Source organism: Anabrus simplex, chromosome 1 (assembly GCF_040414725.1).
Source record: "Anabrus simplex isolate iqAnaSimp1 chromosome 1, ASM4041472v1, whole genome shotgun sequence".
NCBI classification, from domain to species: domain Eukaryota; kingdom Metazoa; phylum Arthropoda; class Insecta; order Orthoptera; family Tettigoniidae; genus Anabrus; species Anabrus simplex.
This window is the reverse complement of record NC_090265.1, coordinates 465,369,638-465,375,637: the sequence shown is the minus strand read 5'-3', so window position 1 is coordinate 465,375,637 and position 6,000 is coordinate 465,369,638. Positions and strand designations below refer to the sequence as shown.

Genomic DNA, 6,000 nt, shown 5'->3' with positions numbered 1-6,000 from the left:
AGCAATGTTTCATTCAGGTAACAGATTCGCACAGTACCATCGAATGTTTTGTATTATTCTCAAAAATTGAAATCGAACAGTGCATTGTCACTCCATTGTATCAAGAACTTTCTTCCGTCTGCCTTTCGCATATTTAAATCCTGTGTCCTACAATATTCGATATATAGACTGAGTATTTCCTTCGCAATCAATCAGTAATCACTGGCATGTCTCATTTTGGAATCAATTTTTTCACAGTTGGATACTCCCTATCGTCATACGTTTCAAACATTTTGTGCCTCAATATATTTTCATTAAATGTATCCAAGTCGCAAACGTCTCTCTTTGGTTGAAGATTTCTTTGTTACTTCTCCGATCTGCTGCACTGTACACAATCCGAAGCCACACGCTGCAGCTGCTCTATCCTGTCTCTCCTAATATGGTGGCCCACCGGCTTCTGCCTCACGCTTGAAGTTGTGCGCTCAACACACAAGTCCCCTCGTCTGTCATTTCAGTACTCCAATAAATTTTATCTGAGGCGTACAAGCTCGACTAAATCTGACTGGCTCTTGAGAACACATCATTACTAGAGCTCGGATTTTTAGGAAAATGAACATTTTTTTACGTAAGTATATATTTTTAACATTTTTTCTGTAATTACGTAAATTATTGTATTTCTGTTATTAGCACATATTATTTACTTTCTTTTTTTTATCAATATGCTACATCCTTCAGTTTATTAGGGGCTGGCTGCCTGGCCGAGGCGGCAAAGGCGTGCTCGGTTTGCCCGGAAGGACGTGGGTTCGAATCCCCGTCAGGAAGTCCAGATTTCCACTTCCGGAGGGGCATATGGCCCTGAGGTTCACTCAGCCTTCACCAAAAATGAGTACCAGGTTAATTCCTGGAGACAAGGGCGGCCGGGCGTAGAACTAACCACTCTACCCCATCAGGTGCCGAGGTTAACAATGGTGGAAGCCTTTACCTTCCACTCTTCCAAGGGCCTTCATGGCCTGTACGGAGGTGACTTTGCCCTTTTTTTTCAGTTTATTGCATTTCTGTTTTGTGTTATCCTGAGCTATTTAATCTTAATATAAACATCCGCTGCCCTAAATGCAGAGTATATGTGATTCTATTTCTGCAGCTGTGCGTTTTCTTATCTTATCGGTCACACTCGCAGTAGAAGCCGGGGATGTCCTTGTCCATTAGCCATATTGCACCACGTGTCTGATCTTCCTCCCAACTGTATGAGACTTGCATGGCAATACTACAATGCCTAAAGTAAAGGCAACAATAAGTTACCGTCTGCAGAAATATGCTGCAGAATTGATGGATAATTTTAGTTCAGGTGGACGCGTCCTGTTCTGCCTGCCATGTTGGAAAGCAATAAAGGCTGAACAGCGATCTCAAGTTACACAACACCTGGAGGACAAAAACTATATTGCTGCAGTTTCGCGCCTGAGGAAGAAACAACATCTAATTAGTGATGCAGTTCCAGGTTCTTCTGCAGGACCTGCAATTTATTGTTAAGACTTATGTAGGGCATTAATGTCAGCCGACATACCTCTTTCTAAGGTAAATAATCGAGTGTAAAGTAAGTTTCTGTTCAAATATTCAAATCTTGACACTCCTGAAGAGTCAACGTTAAGAAACAAGTATATTCCAAAGTGTTACCAACAAATTTGTTCAGTGTGTGAAAATGAGAAAATCTGGGTTATGTTAGACGAAACTTCAGACTATACTGGCAGGGAAGTTGGGAATGTCATTATTGGGGTATTAAAAACAATGAAGTAATTTCGAAGAAGTGTTTTCTGCTATCAAGCCAAGAAATGACTACTGCGAACCATGTGACGGTTGCAAGATTATTTAGTGAAGCAGTGCGAATTTTGTGGTCAGGTGGTGTGAAGTTTGACAATGTTTTACTATTATCGACAGATGCTGCAGCGTATATGAAGAAAGCAGCAGCAGGTATTGTTACTTATCGTAAAACGATCCATGTTACATGCACTGCGCATGATTTACATAGACTCTGTGAAGAATTAGAGCAGTATATCGTAATATGGATAAATTGATTTCTAATGGGAGAAAATTTTTCATTAATTCGCCGAGAAGAATTCACGTATTCGAGACTAAAAATCCCAGCGTACTATGGTCGTCTGATAAGAAGTCGCATGAATGTGGGGTAATATGTACGAGGGTTAAGCATGGCTGCAGCGCATGCGCCCATCTCAAGTCTCAAGGCCTGGCAATAAACATCTGTTCCTTCCGCGGTGACTCTTGCGAACTGAGTTGCTGTCGTGACATTTCAAAGTGATAGAGCAATTGTGTTTTAGTTACACATTAACTGTATGTATCGCATAATGATTAGTTTGATAAATAATATGCATTGACTGAGAGAGCTCGCATTATCTGTCACGAATGATGTTTAAGAGCGCAGCATCTGTTACTCCTGCCGTACTTACAAGCTGCTGCGACTTCACTCACTCACTACTGATCTGCATTTAGGGCAGTCACCCAGGTGGCAGATTCCCTATCTGTTGTTTTCCTAGCCTTTTCTTAAATGACTGCAAAGAAACTGGAAATTTATTGAACATCCCCCTTGGTAAGTTATTCCAATCCCTAACTTCCCTTTCCATAAACGAATATTTGCCCCAATTTGTCCTCTTCATATTGTGATCTTTTCTACTTTTAAAGACACCACTCAAACTTATTCGTCTACTGATGTCATTCTACGCCATCTCTCCACTCACAGCTCGGAACATACCACTTAGTCGAGCAGCTCGTCTCCTTTTTCCCAAGTCTTCCCAGCCCAAACTTTGCAACATTTTTGTAAAGCTACTCTTTTGTCGGAAATCACCCAGACAAAATCGAGCTGCTTTTCCTTCGGATTTTTTCCAGTTCTTGAATCAAGCAATCCTGGTGAGAGTCCCATATACTGGAACCATACTCTAATTGGGGTCTTACCAGAGACTTATATGCCCTCTCCCTTACATCATTACTACAGCCCCTAAATACCCTCATAACCATGTACAGAGATCTGTACCCTTTATTTACAATCATATTTATGTGATTACCCCAATGAAGATCTTTCCTTATATTAAGACCTAAGTACTTACAATGTTCCCCAAAGAGAACTTTCACCCCATCAACGCAGTAATTAAAACTGAGAGGACTTTTCCTATTTCCTATTGTCGTCAGACGCGGTTAGTACTACTGCCACCCATCCCAGTAACAACGCGGTGGGGAAATTGGCTCGCTGCATTCCAGTATTGTGCAGAAAATGTTGATGGTTTTGCCTCAGTAGTTAATGTACTGGGCAAAGATGATGCAACTTCAATTGGAATCATTCAAGAAATGTTAAGTGGCACAGTGTTATATATCTGCTACTTGAAAATTGAGGGTTCCTTCTTTCAGAAGTAGTTCAGCATCTTCATGACGCCGAAAGAAAATTTAACAGTTTTAGTGGATCTACAGCACAAATGTTACAAAATAAATTCAGACGTGTGTTTGAAAACAACAGTGCAAAATTTTGACTGTGTTAGATGGCCATCAAGAAGAGGATATCAATGTGAGCTTGAGCGACGTGCCCTGCGCTCATTTTCCCAGTATAAGTCAGTGTTTTGCGATAATCGTCGATCATTTGTGATGGACAGCTTGAGGATGAATCTCACTGTTTATTGTAATTCTTCAGCAATCAGTACCGGGCGAGTTGGCGGTGCGGTTAGGTGCGCGCGGCTGTGAGCTTGCATCCGGGAGATAGTGGGTTCGAATCCCACTACCGGCACCGCCGAAGATGGTTTTCCGTGGTTTCCCATTTTCACACCAGGAAAATGCTGGGGCTGTACCTTAATTAAGGCCACGGCTGCTTCTTTCCAACTCCTAGGCCTTTCCTATCCCATCGTCGCCATAAGACCTATCTGTGTCGGTGCGTCTCCTGATTTTTAGTACCGGTACCTAAAAATCCTAGCCCTACTTATACTTCCTTCCCATGGCCCAACGAAGGTTTAGTTCCTTCTTTTTCATTTTTCCTATATGTCTTCGCTTGGTTAACTCTTCTAATCTTCCACCACCACAACCACCATCACCATCAAATAATAGCCATCGTAGAACATAACACATCTGAAATAATGTGCAAGTATTAGTTATTTAGCAATCATAATGTTTATTTGGTATTATTGCCGCATTCAAAACTTGACTACTACTATTAATTCCGTCCCTGAAGTGCACGACGGGCCTCCTAGGCGGTAATGTCGTCTCTCAGGCCAAAGAGATTTGCTTCGGTGAAGATGATGTTCGGAGAAGGTGAGGAGATTGGTGGCCGTAGCCTATAATAGGAAGTGTCCCGCCATTCACCTTAGTGCAGGAAAATGGAAAGGCGCGGAATCAATTCTCAGGAGAGCCGACGGTGGGGACCAACACTTCTCCGTCTGCCGAATGCAGAACTGTAGAGCCACGGTAGAGCCGTGGCCACTGGTAAGCCGAAGCTCACTCTGCAAAGCTGTAGAGCCACAGACCAGCCTTGGGACGCCAAAACTCTACCACACGGCAAGCTTTAGAGTCTTACAAGGGAACACATACATGTGTTACACTCGGATTCGGTTGAAATTTGGTAGGAATATTCGTGGGAGGCAGTAGAATGCTAAGGTGAAAACTGCATGTGCCCAGCGCAAGTTTAAACGCCAAAATTGAAAAATAAATAGTCGTAAAATTAGGAGTGCTGCGGGAGTATCTGTGGGTGTGGCGGAGAGGTAGGGAGGAGCGAAGTAGCAGACGTGAGCCAACCGGGCTGTGTCGAGCTGCGCCAGCAGCCAGGCAGCTTATAGTTAGCGCGTTCCCCTTAACTTCCCGATCAGATATTCAAAACGTAAATATGAAAACAGCACATGAAACAAGTGTACAAAGGACGATGTTTGAACAACGAAACCAATAAGGTTTGAAAAATTCACGCCCGAGTTCTTGTTACTCGTTGTAATTAGTGTAATAGTGATTGTTTACAAAAGTGGACAAGGCACAGGTACTGTGTGCACCATGCACATCTTACAGCGCTGTCGCTTTCACAAGTATTACATTGATTATAGGAAGGCTCTTCTTTGAAACAATAATTGACTGGATTAACAAATTGTGAAGGTTTCTTGTTAACATAGCCACATTTGTACGAACTGTACTGCCACATGCTACGAAAATGCGGAGAGGAGAACTGGTTGTGCGTCAAAGATTGCAATTTTAAAAGGTTGTTCCTTAAATGTACCTTGATGTCTAACTAGTTTAACAAAATTAAATTGTACAAAATACGTATAAATTGCTTCCAAATGTGGAAGCCCAAAACATCTAACGGCTGGATAAGTCCAGTGGCTCCTTTCGGAATTGTTTGAACATTAATAATTTTCTTACTCAAAATTTTAGCATTTAAAATATTTTCTTCTTTCTGTCCGGTCCAGGAATCGAGAACTAAAACACTGTACTCTGGTACTAGCTCACAATAAACATCCCGTAACCAGTTCTGTACAAGTTCTTGGTCAGTTTTCCAGACTTTGAAGGCAAAGTGTACACATTTGGTGCGGTAAATAGTTTTTTCTATGTTAGGACCAAATTTGCCATTTTTTTCTTTCAACACCACTAGCATCTTCGGCAGGAGTTGTCCATCTGCCGAAATTATTGGCTGTATTGTGTAGCTATGAGATAGTGAATTCATAGATTGTGCTTCCGCTAATACGACTTTTTCTCCTCGTTCATTATGGGTCCTGCCAGAATGGAACTCTTCATGAAAACCAGACTGATCAGTATTAAACAAGCACTCTGGGCCGTGACTTTCTATTAATTACAACACTTCTTCCACAAACAGTGTCGCGTTACAATTACGGTAGTATCTTCTTGTTTAAATTGGTACTTTTTAGAACGAATTTGCAAATCTTTCTTTATCCAATTTTGAATTTCTTTTTAAAATTTAACCAGGAATGAGACGCTCGAAACGTGTCGTAGCCAACTAGACGATCGTACTTTAAGGCCCAATTTAAATATATATAT

At 41.6% G+C, this 6,000-nt stretch overlaps 1 protein-coding gene across 1 annotated transcript in view; it reads left to right on the top strand.

Annotated features, from left to right (window-relative positions):
* Window positions 1-521: 521 nt before the first annotated feature.
* The window catches only part of LOC136867355 (leucine-rich repeat transmembrane neuronal protein 4), a 143,908-nt gene continuing 138,429 nt past the window's right edge, over window positions 522-6,000 (top strand). Inside the window, exon 1 of the mRNA XM_067144535.2 lies at window positions 522-604. The gene's annotated coding sequence lies outside the window, so the exon portion shown is untranslated. The remainder of the gene's footprint in view (window positions 605-6,000) is intronic.